A 26,132-nucleotide genomic window follows, 5' to 3' on the forward strand; every position below is an offset into this window, starting at 1 on the left:
ACATCATAAGATATCAGTAATACACGGAATGTAAACTTGGCTACACAGGAACTGAATTACAGAACAGAACAGTGACTCAAATTTAGAAAACCAACTTATGCTTGCTTAAGGGGAAAGGTGAGTTGGGGTGCTGCATAAAACCAGAGATTGAAATGAGCACAGATAAAGTTCCTTAAGCCAAATATGGAATAGACAAGAGCTACTCCTTGCTCAACGAAATGGACTCAACACCGCATATTAAACGCCTAAGAATGTACCTGACTAGTAAGTATCTTAAAACCTATGGATTGCTATGTTTCCGAAAGAGAATCAAGCATGTGTACAGGGGCATAAACGCAGCAGTGATAGGATTGGAGAGGTTCGGTGAGCAAATGAAGACCCTTTGAAGTCATATTGCATGGTACCCATTACACGGGTCTCAACTCTCCAGGTTTAAGGTATTCTTCCTTCAGCTAAAACATGCATGTGGATCCCAAGTATGATCAACCATGTGAACGGGAGACATGTTCAAATATGTCTCAGTTTTCCTCCCCTGGTACTCGGGTGCAACATTCCAGACGCTTTACTAACACTCTCCCCACTTGGAGAGTCAGCGCCTTTAACCTCCTGTTTGGCCCAGTTTGCAATTTCTGCGGAAGATGAACAGGAATAGCGAGAACCAATGAGAGGCTAGCTGGAGGTGTCTGGACGGGCAAATTTAACTCTCATTTCCCACCAGGAAGAGGAAATAACCAAAGGCTCAGCGTGCTGTACCGGAACCAGATTAGGGCCTGAAGCCACCCTGCGGTGTTGCGGCCAGCTCAAAAGAAAGCGAGTTGAAGAAAGGAGCTCAGGGGCACTGTAATTCACAAACCTGCAGAGTTATAAATGACAGCTATTGTCCAAAAATAGACTGAAGTAAGGCTGCCAAGAGGACTTGAAAGCGGGGCAGAATTGCAGGAAACCGATTTCAGGAGGTAGACTGGAATTGCATTGAAAGCATAGGAAAAGAGGCAGAACGTCCACAATGATGCACTTGGCCAAAAAGGGCGTATGCGTTTTTTCCTGAATATATTCAGGAAAAAACGCATACGCCCTTTTTGGCCAACCAAGCAAGCTTGCAAAGGAAATCTGCACTACAATGAAGTCTCACTTCCCCCCGGTCAAAAGGGCAATCTGAAAAAAGTGTAAAATCCAGAAAGGCAGGACAGGCCATGGAGAACTGGGAGCCTTGTTATGCTGATGGGTGGGATGTAAATTGCCAACAACCACTCGGGAGAAGTGTATGGTGTTTCCTGAAACATCTAAAAAACAAAGCAACAGAACCTAGGGCACTTCCACTTATGGTCCTATAGCTTAGGGAAATTAAAATCAAAAAGACACAGCCACCCCAAAGTTTGGAACGGCTCTGTTTACAAGAACCTCGTTTACAGTACAAGTTCAACATCGCAGAAAGTGAAAAATGGATAAAGAAGTTGTGGTATTTACTTACAAAGCAATATCACTCAGCAATGAAATCTGTGTCATCAGGCCCGTAGCAGCACAATGAGTGGATTCAGGTATGATGATTCTAACTGAAATAAGTCACACAGAAAAGAAACATCATAAGATATCAGTAATACACAGAATGTAAACTTGGCTACACAGGAACTGAATTACAGAACAGAACAGGGTCTCAAATTTAGAAAACCAACTTATGCTTGCTTAAGGGTAAAGGTGAGTTGGGGTGCTGCATAAAACCAGAGATTGAAATGAGCACAGATAAAGTTCCTTAAGCCAATATGGAATAGACAAGAGCTACTCCTTGCTCAACGAAATGGACTCAACACCCCATATTAAACGCCTAAGAATGTACCTGACTAGTAAGTATCTTAAAACCTATGGATTGCTATGTCTCCAAAAGAGAATCAAGCGTGTGTACAGGGGCATAAACGCAGCAGTGATAGGATTGGAGAGGTTCGGTGAGCAAATGAAGACCCTTTGAAGTCATATTGCATGGTACCCATTACACGGGTCTCAACTCTCCAGGATTAAGGTATTCTTCCTTCAGCTAAAACATGCATGTGGATCCCAAGTATGATCAACCATGTGAACGGGAGACGTGTTCAAATATGTCTCAGTTTTCCTCCCCTGGTACTCGGGTGCAACATTCCAGACGCTTTACTAACACTCTCCCCACTTGGAGAGTCAGCGCCTTTAACCTCCTGTTTGGCCCAGTTTGCAATTTCTGCGGAAGATGAACAGGAATAGCGAGAACCAATGAGAGGCTAGCTGGAGGTGTCTGGACGGGCAAATTTAACTCTCATTTCCCACCAGGAAGAGGAAATAACCAAAGGCTCAGCGTGCCGTACCGGAACCAGATTAGGGCCTGAAGCCATCCTGCGGTATTGCGGCCAGCTCACAAGAAAGCGAGTTGAAGAAAGGAGCTCAGGGGCACTGTAATTCACAAACCTGCAGAGTTATAAAAGACAGCTATCGTCCAAAAATAGACTGAAGTAAGGCTGCCAAGAGGACTTGAAAGCGGGGCAGAATTGCAGGAAACCGATTTCAGGAGGTAGACTGGAATTGCATTGAAAGCATAGGAAAAGAGGCAGAACGTCCACAATGATGCACTTGGCCAAAAAGGGCGTATGCGTTTTTTCCTGAATATATTCAGGAAAAAACGCATACGCCCTTTTTGGCCAACCAAGCAAGCTTGCAAAGGAAATCTGCACTACAATGAAGTCTCACTTCCCCCCGGTCAAAAGGACAATCTGAAAAAAGTGTAAAATCCAGAAAGGCAGGACAGGCCATGGAGAACTGGGAGCCTTGTTATGCTGATGGGTGGGATGTAAATTGCCAACAACCACTCGGGAGAAGTGTATGGTGTTTCCTGAAACATCTAAAAAACAAAGCAACAGAACCTAGGGCACTTCCACTTATGGTCCTATAGCTTAGGGAAATTAAAATCAAAAAGACACAGCCACCCCAAAGTTTGGAACGGCTCTGTTTACAAGAACCTCGTTTACAGTACAAGTTCAACATCGCAGAAAGTGAAAAATGGATAAAGAAGTTGTGGTATTCACTTACAAAGCAATATCACTCAGCAATGAAATCTATGTCATCAGGCCCGTAGCATCACAATGAGTGGATTCAGGTATGATGATTCTAACTGAAATAAGTCACACAGAAAAAAAAACATCATAAGATATCACTAATACACGGAATGTAAACTTGCCTACACAGGAACTGAATTACAGAACAGAACAGTGTCTCAAATTTAGAAAACCAACATATGCTTGCTTAAGGGTAAAGGTGAGTTGGGGTGCTGCATAAAACCAGAGATTGAAATGAGCACAGATAAAGTTCCTTAAGCCAAATATGGAATAGACAAGAGCTACTCCTTGCTCAACGAAATGGACTCAACACCCCATATTAAACGCCTAAGAATGTTCCTGACTAGTAAGTATCTTAAAACCTATGGATTGCTATGTCTCCAAAAGAGAATCAAGCATGTGTACAGGGGCATAAACGCAGCAGTGATAGGATTGGAGAGGTTCGGTGAGCAAATGAAGACCCTTTGAAGTCATATTGCATGGTACCCATTCCACAGGTTTCAACTACCCTGGTTTAAGGTATTCTTCCTTCAGCTAAAACATGCATGTGGAACCTAGAGTATGATCAACCATGTGATCGGGATACGTGTTCAAATATGTCTCAGTTTTCGTACCCTGGTACTTGGGTGCAACATTCCAGACGCTTTACTAACACTCTCCCGACTTGGAGAGTCAGTCCCTTTAACCTCCTGTTTGGCCCAGTTTGCAATTTCTGCGGAAGATGAACAGGAATAGCGAGAACCAATGAGAGGCTAGCTGGAGGTGTCTGGACGGGCAAATTTAACTCTCATTTCCCACCAGGAAGAGGAATTAACCAAAGGCTCAGCATGCCATGCCGGAACCAGATTCGGTCCTGAAGCCATCCTGCGGTGTTGCGGCCAGGTCACAAGAAAGCGAGTTGAAGAAAGGAGCTCAGGGGCACTGTAATTCACAAACCTGCAGAGTTATAAATGACAGCTATCGTCCAAAAATAGACTGAAGTAAGGCTGCCAAGAGGACTTGAAAGCGGGGCAGAATTGCAGGAAACCGATTTCAGGAGGTAGACTGGAATTGCATTGAAAGCATAGGAAAAGAGGCAGAACGTCCACAATGATGCACTTGGCCAAAAAGGGCGTATGCGTTTTTTCCTGAATATATTCAGGAAAAAACGCATACGCCCTTTTTGGCCAACCAAGCAAGCTTGCAAAGGAAATCTGCACTACAATGAAGTCTCACTTCCCCCCGGTCAAAAGGGCCATCTGAAAAAAGTGTAAAATCCAGAAAGGCAGGACAGGCCATGGAGAACTGGGAGCCTTGTTATGCTGATAGGCGGGATGTAAATTGCCAACAACCACTCGGGAGAAGTGTATGGTGTTTCCTGAAACATCTAAAAAACAAAGCAACAGAGCCTAGGGCACTTCCACTTATGGTCCTATAGCTTAGGGAAATTAAAATCAAAAAGACACAGCCACCCCAAAGTTTGGAACGGCTCTGTTTACAAGAACCTCGTTTACAGCACAAGTTCAACATCGCAGAAATTGAAAAATGGATAAAGAAGTTGTGGTATTTACTTACAAAGCAATATCACTCAGCAATGAAATCTGTGTCATCAGGCCCTTAGCAGCACAATGAGTGGATTCAGGTATGATGATTCTAACTGAAGTAAGTCACACAGAAAAAGAAACATCATAAGATATCAGTAATACACGGAATGTAAACTTGGCTACACAGGAACTGAATTACAGAACAGAACAGGGTCTCAAATTTAGAAAACCAACTTATGCTTGCTTAAGGGTAAAGGTGAGTTGGGGTGCTGCATAAAACCAGAGATTGAAATGAGCACAGATAAAGTTCCTTAAGCCAAATATGGAATAGACAAGAGCTACTCCTTGCTCAACGAAATGGACTCAACACCCCATATTAAACGCCTAAGAATGTACCTGACTAGTAAGTATCTTAAAACCTATGGATTGCTATGTCTCCAAAAGAGAATCAAGCGTGTGTACAGGGGCATAAACGCAGCAGTGATAGGATTGGAGAGGTTCGGTGAGCAAATGAAGACCCTTTGAAGTCATATTGCATGGTACCCATTACACGGGTCTTAACTCTCCAGGTTTAAGGTATTCTTCCTTCAGCTAAAGCATGCATGTGGAACCCAAGTATGATCAACCATGTGAACGGGAGACGTGTTCAAATATGTCTCAGTTTTCCTCCCCTGGTACTCGGGTGCAACATTCCAGACGCTTTACTAACACTCTCCCCACTTGGAGAGTCAGCGCCTTTAACCTCCTGTTTGGCCCAGTTTGCAATTTCTGCGGAAGATGAACAGGAATAGCGAGAACCAATGAGAGGCTAGCTGGAGGTGTCTGGACGGGCAAATTTAACTCTCATTTCCCACCAGGAAGAGGAAATAACCAAAGGCTCAGCGTGCCGTACCGGAACCAGATTAGGTCCTGAAGCCATCCTGCAGTGTTGCGGCCAGCTCAAAAGAAAGCGAGTTGAAGAAAGGAGCTCACGGGCACTGTAATTCACAAACCTGCAGAGTTATAAATGACAGCTATCGTCCAAAAATAGACTGAAGTAAGGCTGCCAAGAGGACTTGAAAGCGGGGCAGAATTGCAGGAAACCGATTTCAGGAGGTAGACTGGAATTGCATTGAAAGCATAGGAAAAGAGGCAGAACGTCCACAATGATGCACTTGGCCAAAAAGGGCGTATGCGTTTTTTCCTGAATATATTCAGGAAAAAACGCATACGCCCTTTTTGGCCAACCAAGCAAGCTTGCAAAGGAAATCTGCACTACAATGAAGTCTCACTTCCCCCCGGTCAAAAGGGCCATCTGAAAAAAGTGTAAAATCCAGAAAGGCAGGACAGGCCATGGAGAACTGGGAGCCTTGTTATGCTGATGGGCGGGATGTAAATTGCCAACAACCACTCGGGAGAAGTGTATGGTGTTTCCTGAAACATCTAAAAAACAAAGCAACAGAGCCTAGGGCACTTCCACTTATGGTCCTATAGCTTAGGGAAATTAAAATCAAAAAGACACAGCCACCCCAAAGTTTGGAACGGCTCTGTTTACAAGAACCTCGTTTACAGTACAAGTTCAACATCGCAGAAAGTGAAAAATGGATAAAGAACTTGTGGTACTTACGTACAATGCAGTATCACTCAGCAATGAAATCTATGTCATCAGGCCCGTAGCAGCATAATGAGTAGATTCAGGTACGATGATTCTAACTGAAATAAGTCACACAGAAAAAGAAACATCATAAGATATCAGTAATACACGGAATGTAAACTTGGCTACACAGGAACTGAATTCCAAAACAGAACAGGGTCTCAAATTTAGAAAACCAACTTATGCTTGCTTAAGGGTAAAGGTGAGTTGGGTTGCTGCATAAAATCAGAGATTGAAATGAGCACAGATAAAGTTCCTTAAGCCAAATATGGAATAGACAAGAGCTACTCCTTGCTCAACGAAATGGACTCAACACCGCATATTAAAAGCCTAAGAATGTACCTGACTAGTAAGTATCTTAAAACCTATGGATTGCTATGTCTCCAAAAGAGAATCAAGCATGTGTACAGGGGCATAAACGCAGCAGTGATAGGATTGGAGAGGTTCGGTGAGCAAATGAAGACCCTTTGAAGTCATATTGCATGGTACCCATTCCACGGGTTTCAACTACCCAGGTTTTAGGTATTCTTCCTTCAGCTAAAACATGCATGTGGAACCCAAGTATGATCAACCATGTGAACGGGAGACGTGTTCAAATATGTCTCAGTTTTCCTCCCCTGGTACTCGGGTGCAACATTCCAGACGCTTTACTAACACTCTCCCCACTTGGAGAGTCAGTGCCTTTAACCTCCTGTTTGGCCCAGTTTGCAATTTCTGCGGAAGATGAACAGGAATAGCGAGAACCAATGAGAGGCTAGCTGGAGGTGCCTGGACGGGCAAATTTAACTCTCATTTCCCACCAGGAAGAGGAAATAACCAAAGGCTCAGCGTGCCGTACCGGAACCAGATTAGGGCCTGAAGCCATCCTGCGGTGTTGCGGCCAGCTCAAAAGAAAGCGAGTTGAACAAAGGAGCTCAGGGGCACTGTAATTCACAAACCTGCAGAGTTATAAATGACAGCTATCGTCCAAAAATAGACTGAAGTAAGGCTGCCAAGAGGACTTGAAAGCGGGGCAGAATTGCAGGAAACCGATTTCAGGAGGTAGACTGGAATTGCATTGAAAGCATAGGAAAAGAGGCAGAACGTCCACAATGATGCACTTGGCCAAAAAGGGCGTATGCGTTTTTTCCTGAATATATTCAGGAAAAAACGCATACGCCCTTTTTGGCCAACCAAGCAAGCTTGCAAAGGAAATCTGCACTACAATGAAGTCTCACTTCCCCCCGGTCAAAAGGGCCATCTGAAAAAAGTGTAAAATCCAGAAAGGCAGGACAGGCCTTGGAGAACTGGGAGCCTTGTTATGCTGATGGACGGGATGTAAATTGCAACAACAACTCGGGAGAAGTGTATGGTGTTTCCTGAAACATCTAAAAAACAAAGCAACAGAGCCTAGGGCACTGCCACTTATGGTCCTATAGCTTAGGGAAATTAAAATCAAAAAGACACAGCCAGCCCAAAGTTTGGAACGGCTCTGTTTACAAGAACCTCGTTTACAGTACAAGTTCAACATCGCAGAAAGTGAAAAATGGATAAAGAAGTTGTGGTATTTACTTACAAAGCAATATCACTCAGCAATGAAATCTGTGTCATCAGGCCCGTAGCAGCACAATGAGTGGATTCAGGTATGATGATTCTAACTGAAGTAAGTCACACAGAAAAAGAAACATCATAAGATATCAGTAATACACGGAATGTAAACTTGGCTACACAGGAACTGAATTACAGAACAGAACAGGGACTCAAATTTAGAAAACCAACTTATGCTTGCTTAAGGGTAAAGGTGAGTTGGGTTGCTATAAAACCAGAGATTGAAATGAGCACAGATAAAGTTCCTTAAGTCAAATATGGAATAGACAAGAGCTACTCCTTGCTCAACGAAATGGACTCAACACCGCATATTAAACGCCTAAGAATGTACCTGACTAGTAAGTATCTTAAAACCTATGGATTGCTATGTCTCCGAAAGAGAATCAAGCATGTGTACAGGGGCATAAACGCAGCAGTGATAGGATTGGAGAGGTTCGGTGAGCAAATGAAGACCCTTTTAAGTCATATTGCATGGTACCCATTCCACGGGTTTCAACTACCCAGGTTTAAGGTATTCTTCCTTCAGCTAAAACATGCATGTGGAACCTAGAGTATGATCAACCATGTGATCGGGAGACGTGTTCAAATATGTCTCAGTTTTCGTACCCTGGTACTCGGGTGCAACATTCCAGACGCTTTACTAACACTCTCCCGACTTGGAGAGTCAGTCCCTTTAACCTCCTGTTTGGCCCAGTTTGCAATTTCTGCGGAAGATGAACAGGAATAGCGAGAACCAATGAGAGGCTAGCTGGAGGTGTCTGGACGGGCAAATTTAACTCTCATTTCCCACCAGGAAGAGGAAATAACCAAAGGCTCAGCGTGCCGTGCCGGAACCAGATTAGGGCCTGAAGCCATCCTGCGGTGTTGCGGCCAGGTCACAAGAAAGCGAGTTGAAGAAAGGAGCTCAGGGGCACTGTAATTCACAAACCTGCAGAGTTATAAATGACAGCTATCGTCCAAAAATAGACTGAAGTAAGGCTGCCAAGAGGACTTGAAAGCGGGGCAGAATTGCAGGAAACCGATTTCAGGAGGTAGACTGGAATTGCATTGAAAGCATAGGAAAAGAGGCAGAACGTCCACAATGATGCACTTGGCCAAAAAGGGCGTATGCGTTTTTTCCTGAATATATTCAGGAAAAAACGCATACGCCCTTTTTGGCCAACCAAGCAAGCTTGGAAAGGAAATCTGCACTACAATGAAGTCTCACTTCCCCCCGGTCAAAAGGGCCATCTGAGAAAAGTGTAAAATCCAGAAAGGCAGGACAGGCCATGGAGAACTGGGAGCCTTGTTATGCTGATGGGCGGGATGTAAATTGCCAACAGACACTCGGGAGAAGTGTATGGTGTTTCCTGAAACATCTAAAAAACAAAGCAACAGAGCCAAGGGCACTGCCACTTATGGTCCTATAGCTTAGGGAAATTAAAATCAAAAAGACACAGCCACCCTAACGTTTGGGACGCCTCTGTTTACAAGAACCTCGTTTACAGTACAAGTTCAACATCGCAGAAAGTGAAAAATGGATAAAGAAGTTGTGGTATTTACTTACAAAGCAATATCACTCAGCAATGAATTCTATGTCATCAGGCCCTTAGCATCACAATGAGTGGATTCCGGTATGATGATTCTAACTGAAATAAGTCACACAGAAAAAGAAACATCATAAGATATCAGTAATACACGGAATGGAAACTTGGCTACACAGGAACTGAATTACAGAACAGAACAGGGTCTCAAATTTAGAAAACCAACTTATGCTTGCTTAAGGGGAAAGGTGAGTTGGGGTGCTGCATAAAACCAGAGATTGAAATGAGCACAGATAAAGTTCCTTAAGCCAAATATGGAATAGACAAGAGCTACTCCTTGCTCAACGAAATGGACTCAAAACCCCATATTAAACCCCTAAGAATGTACCTGACTAGTAAGTATCTTAAAACCTATGGATTGCTATGTCGCCAAAAGAGAATCGAGCGTGTGTACAGGGGAATAAACACAGCAGTGATAGGATTGGAGAGGTTCGGTGAGCAAATGAAGACCCTTTGAAGTTATATTGCATGGTACCCATTACACGGGTCTCAACTCTCCAGGTTTAAGGTATTCTTCCTTCAGCTAAAACATGCATGTGGAACCCAGAGTATGATCAACCATGTGAACGGGAGACGTGTTCAAATATGTCTCAGTTTTCCTCCCCTGGTACTCGGGTGCAACATTCCAGACGCTTTACTAACACTCTCCCGACTTGGAGAGTCAGTCCCTTTAACCTCCTGTTTGGCCCAGTTTGCAATTTCTGCGGAAGATGAACAGGAATAGCGAGAACCAATGAGAGGCTAGCTGGAGGTGTCTGGACGGGCAAAGTTAACTCTCATTTCCCACCAGGAAGAGGAATTAACCAAAGGCTCAGCATGCCGGGCCGGAACCAGATTAGGGCCTGAAGCCATCCTGCGGTGTTGCGGCCAGGTCACAAGAAAGCGAGTTGAAGAAAGGAGCTCAGGGGCACTGTAATTCACAAACCTGCAGAGTTATAAATGACAGCTATCGTCCAAAAATAGACTGAAGTAAGGCTGCCAAGAGGACTTGAAAGCGGGGCAGCATTGCAGGAAACCGATTTCAGGAGGTAGACTGGAATTGCATTGAAAGCATAGGAAAAGAGGCAGAACGTCCACAATGATGCACTTGGCCAAAAAGGGCGTATGCGTTTTTTCCTGAATATATTCAGGAAAAAACGCATACGCCCTTTTTGGCCAACCAAGCAAGCTTGCAAAGGAAATCTGCACTACAATGAAGTCTCACTTCCCCCCGGTCAAAAGGGCCATCTGAAAAAAGTGTAAAATCCAGAAAGGCAGGACAGGCCATGGAGAACTGGGAGCCTTGTTATGCTGATGGGCGGGATGTAAATTGCCAACAGACACTCGGGAGAAGTGTATGGTGTTTCCTGAAACATCTAAAAAACAAAGCAACAGAGCCTAGGGCACTGCCACTTATGGTCCTATAGCTTAGGGAAATTAAAATCAAAAAGACACAGCCACCCTAAAGTTTGGGACGCCTCTGTTTACAAGAACCTCGTTTACAGTACAAGTTCAACATCGCAGAAAGTGAAAAATGGATAAAGAAGTTGTGGTATTTACTTACAAAGCAATATCACTCAGCAATGAATTCTATGTCATCAGGCCCTTAGCATCACAATGAGTGGATTCAGGTATGATGATTCTAACTGAAATAAGTCACACAGAAAAAGAAACATCATAAGATATCAGTAATACACGGAATGGAAACATGGCTACACAGGAACTGAATTACAGAACAGAACAGGGTCTCAAATTTAGAAAACCAACTTATGCTTGCTTAAGGGGAAAGGTGAGTTGGGGTGCTGCATAAAACCAGAGATTGAAATGAGCACAGATAAAGTTCCTTAAGCCAAATATGGAATAGACAAGAGCTACTCCTTGCTCAACGAAATGGACTCAAAACCCCATATTAAACCCCTAAGAATGTACCTGACTAGTAAGTATCTTAAAACCTATGGATTGCTATGTCTCCAAAAGAGAATCGAGCGTGTGTACAGGGGAATAAACACAGCAGTGATAGGATTGGAGAGGTTCGGTGAGCAAATGAAGACCCTTTGAAGATATATTGCATGGTACCCATTACACGGGTCTCAACTCTCCAGGTTTAAGGTATTCTTCCTTCAGCTAAAACATGCATGTGGAACCCAGAGTATGATCAACCATGTGAATGGGAGACGTGTTCAAATATGTCTCAGTTTTCCTCCCCTGGTACTCGGGTGCAACATTCCAGACGCTTTACTAACACTCTCCCGACTTGGAGAGTCAGTCCCTTTAACCTCCTGTTTGGCCCAGTTTGCAATTTCTGCGGAAGATGAACAGGAATAGCGAGAACCAATGAGAGACTAGCTGGAGGTGTCTGGACGGGCAAATTTAACTCTCATTTCCCACCAGGAAGAGGAATTAACCAAAGGCTCAGCATGCCGGGCCGGAACCAGATTAGGGCCTGAAGCCATCCTGCGGTGTTGCGGCCAGGTCACAAGAAAGCGAGTTGAAGAAAGGAGCTCAGGGGCACTGTAATTCACAAACCTGCAGAGTTATAAATGACAGCTATCGTCCAAAAATAGACTGAAGTAAGGCTGCCAAGAGGACTTGAAAGTGGGGCAGAATTGCAGGAAACCGATTTCAGGAGGTAGACTGGAATTGCATTGAAAGCATAGGAAAAGAGGCAGAACGTCCACAATGATGCACTGGGCCAAAAAGGGCGTATGCGTTTTTTCCTGAATATATTCAGGAAAAAACGCATACGCCCTTTTTGGCCAACCAAGCAAGCTTGCAAAGGAAATCTGCACTACAATGAAGTCTCACTTCCCCCCGGTCAAAAGGGCCATGTGAAAAAAGTGTAAAATCCAGAAAGGCAACAGGCCATTGAGAACTGGGAGCCTTGTTATGCTGATGGGCGGGATGTGAATTGCCAACAGACACTTGGGAGAAGTGTATGGTGTTTCCTGAAACATCTAAAAAACAAAGCAACAGAGCCTAGGGCACTTCCACTTATGGTCCTATAGCTTAGGGAAATTAAAATCAAAAAGACACAGCCACCCCAAAGTTTGGAACGGCTCTGTTTACAAGAACCTCGTTTACAGTACAAGTTCAACATCGCAGAAAGTGAAAAATGGATAAAGAATTTGTGGTATTCACTTACAAAGCAATATCACTCAGCAATGAAATCTATGTCATCAGGCCCTTAGCATCGCAATGAGTGGATTCAGGTATGATGATTCTAACTGAAATAAGTCACACAGAAAAAGAAACATCATAAGATATCACTAATACACGGAATGTAAACTTGCCTACACAGGAACTGAATTACAGAACAGAACAGGGTCTCAACTTTAGAAAACCAACTTATGCTTGCTTAAGGTTAAAGGTGAGTTGGGGTGCTGCATAAAACCAGAGATTGAAATGAGCACAGATAAAGTTCCTTAAGCCAAATATGGAATAGACAAGAGCTACTCCTTGCTCAACGAAATGGACTCAACACCCCATATTAAACGCCTAAGAATGTTCCTGACTAGTAAGTATCTTAAAACCTATGGATTGCTATGTCTCCAAAAGAGAATCAAGCATGTGTACAGGGGCATAAACGCAGCAGTGATAGGATTGGAGAGGTTCGGTGAGCAAATGAAGACCCTTTGAAGTCATATTGCATGGTACCCATTCCACGGGTTTCAACTACCCAGGTTTAAGGTATTCTTCCTTCAGCTAAAACATGCATGTGGAACCTAGAGTATGATCAACCATGTGATCGGGAGATGTGTTCAAATATGTCTCAGTTTTCGTACCCTGGTACTTGGGTGCAACATTCCAGACGCTTTACTAACACTCTCCCGACTTGGAGAGTCAGTCCCTTTAACCTCCTGTTTGGCCCAGTTTGCAATTTCTGCGGAAGATGAACAGGAATAGCGAGAACCAATGAGAGGCTAGCTGGAGGTGTCTGGACGGGCAAATTACCTCTCATTTCCCACCAGGAAGAGGAATTAACCAAAGGCTCAGCGTGCCGTGCCGGAACCAGATTAGGTCCTGAAGCCATCCTGCGGTGTTGCGGCCAGGTCACAAGAAAGCGAGTTGAAGAAAGGAGCTCAGGGGCACTGTAATTCACAAACCTGCAGAGTTATAAATGACAGCTATCGTCCAAAAATAGACTGAAGTAAGGCTGCCAAGAGGACTTGAAAGCGGGGCAGAATTGCAGGAAACCGATTTCAGGAGGTAGACTGGAATTGCATTGAAAGCATAGGAAAAGAGGCAGAACGTCCACAATGATGCACTTGGCCAAAAAGGGCATATGCGTTTTTTTCCTGAATATATTCAGGAAAAAACGCATACGCCCTATTTGGCCAACCAAGCAAGCTTGCAAAGGAAATCTGCACTACAATGAAGTCTCACTTCCCCCTGGTCAAAAGGGCCATCTGAAAAAAGTGTAAAATCCAGAAAGGCAGGACAGGCCATGGAGAACTGGGAGCCTTGTTATGCTGATGGGCGGGATGTAAATTGCCAACAACCACTCGGGAGAAGTGTATGGTGTTTCCTGAAACATCTAAAAAACAAAGCAACAGAGCCTAGGGCACTTCCACTTATGGTCCTATAGCTTAGGGAAATTAAAATCAAAAAGACACAGCCACCCCAAAGTTTGGAACGGCTCTGTTTACAAGAACCTCGTTTACAGTACAAGTTCAACATCGCAGAAAGTGAAAAATGGATAAAGAACTTGTGGTACTTACGTACAATGCAGTATCACTCAGCAATGAAATCTATGTCATCAGGCCCGTAGCAGCATAATGAGTAGATTCATGTACGATGATTCTAACTGAAATAAGTCACACAGAAAAAGAAACATCATAAGATATCAGTAATACACGGAATGTAAACTTGGCTACACAGGAACTGAATTCCAAAACAGAACAGGGTCTCAAATTTAGAAAACCAACTTATGCTTGCTTAAGGGTAAAGGTGAGTTGGGTTGCTGCATAAAACCAGAGATTGAAATGAGCACAGATAAAGTTCCTTAAGCCAAATATGGAATAGACAAGAGCTACTCCTTGCTCAACGAAATGGACTCAACACCGCATATTAAACGCCTAAGAATGTACCTGACTAGTAAGTATCTTAAAACCTATGGATTGCTATGTCTCCGAAAGAGAATCAAGCATGTGTACAGGGGCATAAACGCAGCAGTGATAGGATTGGAGAGGTTCGGTGAGCAAATGAAGACCCTTTGAAGTCATATTGCATGGTACCCATTCCACGGGTTTCAACTACCCAGGTTTTAGGTATTCTTCCTTCAGCTAAAACATGCATGTGGAACCCAAGTATGATCAACCATGTGAACGGGAGACGTGTTCAAATATGTCTCAGTTTTCCTCCCCTGGTACTCGGGTGCAACATTCCAGACGCTTTACTAACACTCTCCCCACTTGGAGAGTCAGCGCCTTTAACCTCCTGTTTGGCCCAGTTTGCAATTTCTGCGGAAGATGAACAGGAATAGCGAGAACCAATGAGAGGCTAGCTGGAGGTGTCTGGACGGGCAAATTTAACTCTCATTTCCCACCAGGAAGAGGAAATAACCAAAGGCTCAGCGTGCCGTACCGGAACCAGATTAGGGCCTGAAGCCATCCTGCGGTGTTGCGGCCAGGTCACAAGAAAGCGAGTTGAAGAAAGGAGCTCAGGGGCACTGTAATTCACAAACCTGCAGAGTTATAAATGACAGCTATCGTCCAAAAATATACTGAAGTAAGGCTGCCAAGAGGACTTGAAAGCGGGGCAGAATTGCAGGAAACCGATTTCAGGAGGTAGACTGGAATTGCATTGAAAGCATAGGAAAAGAGGCAGAACGTCCACAATGATGCACTTGGCCAAAAAGGGCGTATGCGTTTTTTCCTGAATATATTCAGGAAAAAACGCATACGCCCTTTTTGGCCAACCAAGCAAGCTTGCAAAGGAAATCTGCACTACAATGAAGTCTCACTTCCCCCCGGTCAAATGGGCCATCTGAAAAAACTGTAAAATCCAGAAAGGCAGGACAGGCCATGGAGAACTGGGAGCCTTGTTATGCTGATGGGCGGGATGTAAATTGCCAACAACCACTCGGGAGAAGTGTATGGTGTTTCCTGAAACATCTAAAAAACAAAGCAACAGAACCTAGGGCACTTCCACTTATGGTCCTATAGCTTAGGGAAATTAAAATCAAAAAGACACAGCCACCCCAAAGTTTGGAACGGCTCTGTTTACAAGAACCTCGTTTACAGTACAAGTTCAACATCGCAGAAAGTGAAAAATGGATAAAGAAGTTGTGCTATTCACTTACAAAGCAATATCACTCAGCAATGAAATCTGTGTCATCAGGCCCTTAGCAGCACAATGAGTGGATTCAGGTATGATGATTCTAACTGAAGTAAGTCACACAGAAAAAGAAACATCATAAGATATCAGTAATACACGGAATGTAAACTTGGCTACACAGGAACTGAATTACCGAACAGAACAGGGTCTCAAATTTAGAAAACCAACTTATGCTTGCTTAAGGGTAAAGGTGAGTTGGGGTGCTGCATAAAACCAGAGATTGAAATGAGCACAGATAAAGTTCCTTAAGTCAAATATGGAATAGACAAGAGCTACTCCTTGCTCAACGAAATGGACTCAACACCGCATATTAAACGCCTAAGAATGTACCTGACTAGTAAGTATCTTAAAAACCTATGGATTGCTATGTCTCCGAAAGAGAATCAAGCATGTGTACAGGGGCATAAACGCAGCAGTGATAGGATTGGAGAGGTTCGGTGAGCAAATGAAGACCATTTGAAGTCATATTGCATGGTACCCATTACACGGGTCTTAACTCTCCAGGTTTAAGGTATTCTTCCTTCAGCTAAAACATGCATGTGGAACCCAAGTATGATCAACCATGTGAACGGGAGACGTGTTCAAATATGTCTCAGTTTTCCTCCCCTGGTACTCGGGTGCAACATTCCAGACGCTTTACTAACACTCTCCCCACTTGGAGAGTCAGTGCCTTTAACCTCCTGTTTGGCCCAGTTTGCAATTTCTGCGGGAGATGAACAGGAATAGCGAGAACCAATGAGAGGCTAGCTGGAGGTGTCTGGACGGGCAAATTTAACTCTCATTTCCCACCAGGAAGAGGAAATAACCAAAGGCTCAGCGTGCCGTACCGGAACCAGATTAGGGCCTGAAGCCATCCTGCGGTGTTGCGGCCAGGTCACAAGAAAGCGAGTTGAAGAAAGGAGCTCAGGGGCACTGTAATTCACAAACCTGCAGAGTTATAAATGACAGCTATCGTCCAAAAATAGACTGAAGTAAGGCTGCCAAGAGGACTTGAGAGCGGGGCAGCATTGCAGGAAACCGATTTCAGGAGGTAGACTGGAATTGCATTGAAAGCATAGGAAAAGAGGCAGAACGTCCACAATGATGCACTTGGCCAAAAAGGGCGTATGCGTTTTTTCCTGAATATATTCAGGAAAAAACGCATACGCCCTTTTTGGCCAACCAAGCAAGCTTGCAAAGGAAATCTGCACTACAATGAAGTCTCACTTCCCCCCGGTCAAAAGGGCCATCTGAAAAAAGTGTAAAATCCAGAAAGGCAACAGGCCATTGAGAACTGGGAGCCTTGTTATGCTGATGGGCGGGATGTGAATTGCCAACAGACACTTGGGAGAAGTGTATGGTGTTTCCTGAAACATCTAAAAAACAAAGCAACAGAGCCTAGGGCACTTCCACTTATGGTCCTATAGCTTAGGGAAATTAAAATCAAAAAGACACAGCCACCCCAAAGTTTGGAACGGCTCTGTTTACAAGAACCTCGTTTACAGTACAAGTTCAACATCGCAGAAAGTGAAAAATGGATAAAGAAGTTGTGGTATTCACTTACAAAGCAATATCACTCAGCAATGAAATCTATGTCATCAGGCCCTTAGCATCGCAATGAGTGGATTCAGGTATGATGATTCTAACTGAAATAAGTCACACAGAAAAAGAAACATCATAAGATATCACTAATACACGGAATGTAAACTTGCCTACACAGGAACTGAATTACAGAACAGAACAGGGTCTCAAATTTAGAAAACCAACTTATGCTTGCTTAAGGTTAAAGGTGAGTTGGGGTGCTGCATAAAACCAGAGATTGAAATGAGCACAGATAAAGTTCCTTAAGCCAAATATGGAATAGACAAGAGCTACTCCTTGCTCAACGAAATGGACTCAACACCCCATATTAAACGCCTAAGAATGTTCCTGACTAGTAAGTATCTTAAAACCTATGGATTGCTATGTCTCCAAAAGAGAATCAAGCATGTGTACAGGGGCATAAACGCAGCAGTGATAGGATTGGAGAGGTTCGGTGAGCAAATGAAGACCCTTTGAAGTCATATTGCATGGTACCCATTCCACGGGTTTCAACTACCCAGGTTTAAGGTATTCTTCCTTCAGCTAAAACATGCATGTGGAACCTAGAGTATGATCAACCATGTGATCGGGAGATGTGTTCAAATATGTCTCAGTTTTCGTACCCTTGTACTTGGGTGCAACATTCCAGACGCTTTACTAACACTCTCCCGACTTGGAGAGTCAGTCCCTTTAACCTCCTGTTTGGCCCAGTTTGCAATTTCTGCGGAAGATGAACAGGAATAGCGAGAACCAATGAGAGGCTAGCTGGAGGTGTCTGGACGGGCAAATTTAACTCTCATTTCCCACCAGGAAGAGGAATTAACCAAAGGCTCAGCGTGCCGTGCCGGAACCAGATTAGGACCTGAAGCCATCCTGCGGTGTTGCGGCCAGGTCACAAGAAAGCGAGTTGAAGAAAGGAGCTCAGGGGCACTGTAATTCACAAACCTGCAGAGTTATAAATGACAGCTATCGTCCAAAAATAGACTGAAGTAAGGCTGCCAAGAGGACTTGAAAGCGGGGCAGAATTGCAGGAAACCGATTTCAGGAGGTAGACTGGAATTGCATTGAAAGCATAGGAAAAGAGGCAGAACGTCCACAATGATGCACTTGGCCAAAAAGGGCGTATGCGTTTTTTTCCTGAATATATTCAGGAAAAAACGCATACACCCTATTTGGCCAACCAAGCAAGCTTGCAAAGGAAATCTGCACTACAATGAAGTCTCACTTCCCCCTGGTCAAAAGGGCCATCTGAAAAAAGTGTAAAATCCAGAAAGGCAGGACAGGCCATGGAGAACTGGGAGCCTTGTTATGCTGATGGGCGGGATGTAAATTGCCAACAACCACTCGGGAGAAGTGTATGGTGTTTCCTGAAACATCTAAAAAACAAAGCAACAGAGCCTAAGGCACTTCCACTTATGGTCCTATAGCTTAGGGAAATTAAAATCAAAAAGACACAGCCACCCCAAAGTTTGGAATGGCTCTGTTTACAAGAACCTCGTTTACAGTACAAGTTCAACATCGCAGAAAGTGAAAAATGGATAAAGAACTTGTGGTACTTACGTACAATGCAGTATCACTCAGCAATGAAATCTATGTCATCAGGCCCGTAGCAGCATAATGAGTAGATTCATGTACGATGATTCTAACTGAAATAAGTCACACAGAAAAAGAAACATCATAAGATATCAGTAATACACGGAATGGAAACTTGGCTACACAGGAACTGAATTCCAAAACAGAACAGGGTCTCAAATTTAGAAAACCAACTTATGCTTGCTTAAGGGTAAAGGTGAGTTGGGTTGCTGCATAAAACCAGAGATTGAAATGAGCACAGATAAAGTTCCTTAAGCCAAATATGGAATAGACAAGAGCTACTCCTTGCTCAACGAAATGGACTCAACACCGCATATTAAACGCCTAAGAATGTACCTGACTAGTAAGTATCTTAAAACCTATGGATTGCTATGTCTCCGAAAGAGAATCAAGCATGTGTACAGGGGCATAAACGCAGCAGTGATAGGATTGGAGAGGTTCGGTGAGCAAATGAAGACCCTTTGAAGTCATATTGCATGGTACCCATTCCACGGGTTTCAACTACCCAGGTTTTAGGTATTCTTCCTTCAGCTAAAACATGCATGTGGAACCCAAGTATGATCAACCATGTGAACGGGAGACGTGTTCAAATATGTCTCAGTTTTCCTCCCCTGGTACTCGGGTGCAACATTCCAGACGCTTTACTAACACTCTCCCCACTTGGAGAGTCAGCGCCTTTAACCTCCTGTTTGGCCCAGTTTGCAATTTCTGCGGAAGATGAACAGGAATAGCGAGAACCAATGAGAGGCTAGCTGGAGGTGTCTGGACGGGCAAATTTAACTCTCATTTCCCACCAGGAAGAGGAAATAACCAAAGGCTCAGCGTGCCGTACCGGAACCAGATTAGGGCCTGAAGCCATCCTGCGGTGTTGCGGCCAGCTCAAAACAAAGCGAGTTGAAGAAAGGAGCTCAGGGGCACTGTAATTCACAAACCTGCAGAGTTATAAATGACAGCTATCGTCCAAAAATATACTGAAGTAAGGCTGCCAAGAGGACTTGAAAGCGGGGCAGAATTGCAGGAAACCGATTTCAGGAGGTAGACTGGAATTGCATTGAAAGCATAGGAAAAGAGGCAGAACGTCCACAATGATGCACTTGGCCAAAAAGGGCGTATGCGTTTTTTCCTGAATATATTCAGGAAAAAACGCATACGCCCTTTTTGGCCAACCAAGCAAGCTTGCAAAGGAAATCTGCACTACAATGAAGTCTCACTTCCCCCCGGTCAAATGGGCCATCTGAAAAAACTGTAAAATCCAGAAAGGCAGGACAGGCCATGGAGAACTGGGAGCCTTGTTATGCTGATGGGCGGGATGTAAATTGCCAACAACCACTCGGGAGAAGTGTATGGTGTTTCCTGAAACATCTAAAAAACAAAGCAACAGAACCTAGGGCACTTCCACTTATGGTCCTATAGCTTAGGGAAATTAAAATCAAAAAGACACAGCCACCCCAAAGTTTGGAACGGCTCTGTTTACAAGAACCTCGTTTACAGTACAAGTTCAACATCGCAGAAAGTGAAAAATGGAGAAAGAAGTTGTGGTATTTACTTACAAAGCAATATCACTCAGCAATGAAATCTGTGTCATCAGGCCCTTAGCAGCACAATGAGTGGATTCAGGTATGATGATTCTAACTGAAGTAAGTCACACAGAAAAAGAAACATCATAAGATATCAGTAATACACGGAATGTAAACTTGGCTACACAGGAACTGAATTACCGAACAGAACAGGGTCTCAAATTTAGAAAACCAACTTATGCTTGCTTAAGGGGAAAGGTGAGTTGGGGTGCTGCATAAAACCAGAGATTGAAATGAGCACAGATAAAGTTCCTTAAGTCAAATATGGAATAGACAAGAGCTACTCCTTGCTCAACGAAATGGACTCAACACCGCATATTAAACGCCTAAGAATGTACCTGACTAGTAAGTATCTTAAAAACCTATGGATTGCTATGTCTCCGAAAGAGAATCAAGCATGTGTACAGGGGCATAAACGCAGCAGTGATAGGATTGGAGAGGTTCGGTGAGCAAATGAAGACCCTTTGAAGTCATATTGCATGGTACCCATTACACGGGTCTTAACTCTCCAGGTTTAAGGTATTCTTCCTTCAGCTAAAACATGCATGTGTAACCCAAGTATGATCAACCATGTGAACGGGAGACGTGTTCAAATATGTCTCAGTTTTCCTCCCCTGGTACTCGGGTGCAACATTCCAGACGCTTTACTAACACTCTCCCCACTTGGAGAGTCAGTGCCTTTAACCTCCTGTTTGGCCCAGTTTGCAATTTCTGCGGGAGATGAACAGGAATAGCGAGAACCAATGAGAGGCTAGCTGGAGGTGTCTGGACGGGCAAATTTAACTCTCATTTCCCACCAGGAAGAGGAAATAACCAAAGGCTCAGCGTGCCGTGCCGGAACCAGATTAGGGCCTGAAGCCATCCTGCGGTGTTGCGGCCAGGTCACAAGAAAGCGAGTTGAAGAAAGGAGCTCAGGGGCACTGTAATTCACAAACCTGCAGAGTTATAAATGACAGCTATCGTCCAAAAATAGACTGAAGTAAGGCTGCCAAGAGGACTTGAGAGCGGGGCAGCATTGCAGGAAACCGATTTCAGGAGGTAGACTGGAATTGCATTGAAAGCATAGGAAAAGAGGCAGAACGTCCACAATGATGCACTTGGCCAAAAAGGGCGTATGCGTTTTTTCCTGAATATATTCAGGAAAAAACGCATACGCCCTTTTTGGCCAACCAAGCAAGCTTGCAAAGGAAATCTGCACTACAATGAAGTCTCACTTCACCCCGGTCAAAAGGGCCATCTGAAAAAAGTGTAAAATCCAGAAATTCAACAGGCCATTGAGAACTGGGAGCCTTGTTATGCTGATGGGCGGGATGTGAATTGCCAACAGACACTTGGGAGAAGTGTATGGTGTTTCCTGAAACATCTAAAAAACAAAGCAACAGAGCCTAGGGCACTTCCACTTATGGTCCTATAGCTTAGGGAAATTAAAATCAAAAAGACACAGCCACCCCAAAGTTTGGAACGGCTCTGTTTACAAGAACCTCGTTTACAGTACAAGTTCAACATCGCAGAAAGTGAAAAATGGATAAAGAACTTGTGGTACTTACGTACAATGCAGTATCACTCAGCAATGAAATCTATGTCATCAGGCCCGTAGCAGCATAATGAGTAGATTCAGGAACGATGATTCTAACTGAAATAAGTCACACAGAAAAAGAAACATCATAAGATATCAGTAATACACGGAATGTAAACTTGGCTACACAGGAACTGAATTCCAAAACAGAACAGGGTCTCAAATTTAGAAAACCAACTTATGCTTGCTTAAGGGTAAAGGTGAGTTGGGTTGCTGCATAAAACCAGAGATTGAAATGAGCACAGATAAAGTTCCTTAAGCCAAATATGGAATAGACAAGAGCTACTCCTTGCTCAACGAAATGGACTCAACACCGCATATTAAACGCCTAAGAATGTACCTGACTAGTAAGTATCTTAAAACCTATGGATTGCTATGTCTCCAAAAGAGAATCAAGCATGTGTACAGGGGCATAAACGCAGCAGTGATAGGATTGGAGAGGTTCGGTGAGCAAATGAAGACCCTTTGAAGTCATATTGCATGGTACCCATTCCACGGGTTTCAACTACCCAGGTTTTAGGTATTCTTCCTTCAGCTAAAACATGCATGTGGAACCCAAGTATGATCAACCATGTGAACGGGAGACGTGTTCAAATATGTCTCAGTTTTCCTCCCCTGGTACTCGGGTGCAACATTCCAGACGCTTTACTAACACTCTCCCCACTTGGAGAGTCAGCGCCTTTAACCTCCTGTTTGGCCCAGTTTGCAATTTCTGCGGAAGATGAACAGGAATAGCGAGAACCAATGAGAGGCTAGCTGGAGGTGTCTGGACGGGCAAATTTAACTCTCATTTCCCACCAGGAAGAGGAAATAACCAAAGGCTCAGCGTGCCGTACCGGAACCAGATTAGGGCCTGAAGCCATCCTGCGGTGTTGCGGCCAGCTCAAAAGAAAGCGAGTTGAAGAAAGGAGCTCAGGGGCACTGTAATTCACAAACCTGCAGAGTTATAAATGACAGCTATCGTCCAAAAATAGACTGAAGTAAGGCTGCCAAGAGGACTTGAAAGCGGGGCAGAATTGCAGGAAACCGATTTCAGGAGGTAGACTGGAATTGCATTGAAAGCATAGGAAAAGAGGCAGAACGTCCACAATGATGCACTTGGCCAAAAAGGGCGTATGCATTTTTTCCTGAATATATTCAGGAAAAAACGCATACGCCCTTTTTGGCCAACCAAGCAAGCTTGCAAAGGAAATCTGCACGACAATGAAGTCTCACTTCCCCCCGGTCAAAAGGGCCATCTGAAAAAAGTGTAAAATCCAGAAAGGCAGGACAGGCCATGGAGAACTGGGAGCCTTGTTATGCTGATGGGCGGGATGTAAATTGCCAACAACCACTCGGGAGAAGTGTATGGTGTTTCCTGAAACATCTAAAAAACAAAGCAACAGAGCCTAGGGCACTTCCACTTATGGTCCTATAGCTTAGGGAAATTAAAATCAAAAAGACACAGCCACCCCAAAGTTTGGAACGGCTCTGTTTACAAGAACCTCGTTTACAGTACAAGTTCAACATTGCAGAAAGTGAAAAATGGATAAAGAACTTGTGGTACTTACGTACAATGCAGTATCACTCAGCAATGAAATCTATGTCATCAGGCCCGTAGCAGCATAATGAGTAGATTCAGGTACGATGATTCTAACTGAAATAAGTCACACAGAAAAAGAAACATCATAAGATATCACTAATACACGGAATGTAAACTTGGCTACACAGGAACTGAATTCCAAAACAGAACAGGTTCTCAAATTTAGAAAACCAACTTATGCTTGCTTAAGGGGAAAGGTGAGTTGGGTTGCTGCATAAAACCAGAGATTGAAATGAGCACAGATAAAGTTCCTTAAGCCAAATATGGAATACACAAGAGCTACTCCTTGCTCAACGAAATGGACTCAACACCGCATATTAAACGCCTAAGAATGTACCTGACTAGTAAGTATCTTAAAACCTATGGATTGCTATGTCTCCGAAAGAGAATCAAGCATGTGTACAGGGGCATAAACGCAGCAGTGATAGGATTGGAGAGGTTCGGTGAGCAAATGAAGACCCTTTGAAGTCATATTGCATGGTACCCATTCCACGGGTTTCAACTACCCAGGTTTAAGGTATTCTTCCTTCAGCTAAAACATGCATGTGGAACCCAAGTATGATCAACCATGTGAACGGGAGACGTGTTCAAATATGTCTCAGTTTTCCTCCCCTGGTACTCGGGTGCAACATTCCAGACGCTTTACTAACACTCTCCCCACTTGGAGAGTCAGCGCCTTTAACCTCCTGTTTGGCCCAGTTTGCAATTTCTGCGGAAGATGAACAGGAATAGCGAGAACCAATGAGAGGCTAGCTGGAGGTGTCTGGACGGGCAAATTTAACTCTCATTTCCCACCAGGAAGAGGAATTAACCAAAGGCTCAGCGTGCCGTAGCGGAACCAGATTAGAGCCTGAAGCCATCCTGCGGTGTTGCAGCCAGCTCAAATGAAAGCGAGTTGAACAAAGGAGCTCAGGGGCACTGTAATTCACAAACCTGCAGAGTTATAAATGACAGCTATCGTCCAAAAATAGACTGAAGTAAGGCTGCCAAGAGGACTTTAAAGCGGGGCAGAATTGCAGGAAACCGATTTCAGGAGGTAGAATGGAATTGCACTGAAAGCATAGAAAAAGAGGCAGAACGTCCACAATGATGCACTTGGCCAAAAAGGGCGTATGCGTTTTTTCCTGAATATATTCAGGAAAAAACGCATACGCCCTTTTTGGCTAACCAAGCAAGCTTGCAAAGGAAATCTGCACTACAATGAAGTCTCACTTCCCCCCGGGCAAAAGGGCCATCTGAAAAAAGTGTAAAATCCAGAAAGGCAGGACAGGCCATGGAGAACTGGGAGCCTTGTTATGCTGATGGGCGGGATGTATATTGCCAACAGACACTCGGGAGAAGTGTATGGTGTTTCCTGAAACATCTAAAAAACAAAGCAACAGAGCCTAGGGCACTGCCACTTATGGTCCTATAGCTTAGGGAAATTAAAATCAAAAAGACACAGCCACCCCAAAGTTTGGAACGGCTCTGTTTACAAGAACCTCGTTTACAGTACAAGTTCAACATCGCAGAAAGTGAAAAATGGATAAAGAAGTTGTGGTATTTACTTACAAAGCAATATCACTCAGCAATGAAATCTGTGTCATCAGGCCCTTAGCAGCACAATGAGTGGATTCAGGTACGATGATTCTAACTGAAATAAGTCACACAGAAAAAGAAACATCATAAGATATCACTAATACACGGAATGTAAACTTGGCTACACAGGAACTGAATTCCAAAACAGAACAGGTTCTCAAATTTAGAAAACCAACTTATGCTTGCTTAAGGGTAAAGGTGAGTTGGGGTGCTGCATAAAACCAGAGATTGAAATGAGCACAGATAAAGTTCTTTAAGCCAAATATGGAATAGACAAGAGCTACTCCTTGCTCAACGAAATGGACTCAACACCGCATATTAAACGCCTAAGAATGTACCTGACTAGTAAGTATCTTAAAACCTATGGATTGCTATGTTTCCAAAAGAGAATCAAGCGTGTGTACAGGGGCATAAACGCAGCAGTGATAGGATTGGAGAGGTTCGGTGAGCAAATGAAGACCCTTTGAAGTCATATTGCATGGTACCCATTACACGGGTCTGAACTCTCCAGGTTTAAGGTATTCTTCCTTCAGCTAAAACATGCATGTGGAACCCAAGTATGATCAACCATGTGAACGGGAGACATGTTCAAATATGTCTCAGTTTTCCTCCCCTGGTACTCGGGTGCAACATTCCAGACGCTTTACTAACACTCTCCCGACTTGGAGAGTCAGCGCCTTTAACCTCCTGTTTGGCCCAGTTTGCAATTTCTGTGGAAGATGAACAGGAATAGCGAGAACCAATGAGAGACTAGCTGGAGGTGTCTGGACGGGCAAATTTAACTCTCATTTCCCACCAGGAAGAGGAAATAACCAAAGGCTCAGCGTGCCGTACCGGAACCAGATTAGGGCCTGAAGCCATCCTGCGGTGTTGCGGCCAGGTCACAAGAAAGCGAGTTGAAGAAAGGAGCTCAGGGGCACTGTAACTCACAAACCTGCAGAGTTATAAATG

General features: G+C 43.9%; 1 long non-coding RNA gene across 6 annotated transcripts in view; it reads right to left on the reverse strand.

Moving 5' to 3' along the window:
- LOC307189637 overlaps nt 1-26,132 on the reverse strand; it is a 2,307,304-nt gene that overhangs the window by 395,314 nt on the left and 1,885,858 nt on the right. The window contains exon 11 of one of the 6 annotated variants that reach the window (XR_013829234.1): nt 9,374-9,441. The exons of 4 other annotated variants lie outside the window; for them this stretch is intronic. This is a non-coding gene — a long non-coding RNA (uncharacterized lncRNA). Of the gene's footprint in view, nt 1-9,373; nt 9,442-18,832; nt 18,918-26,132 lie in introns of those variants that run through there. One more of the 6 variants, XR_013829235.1, reaches the window with a different exon arrangement.

This window comes from Stenella coeruleoalba (genome assembly GCF_951394435.1).
Source record: "Stenella coeruleoalba genome assembly, chromosome: 7".
NCBI lineage: Eukaryota > Metazoa > Chordata > Mammalia > Artiodactyla > Delphinidae > Stenella > Stenella coeruleoalba.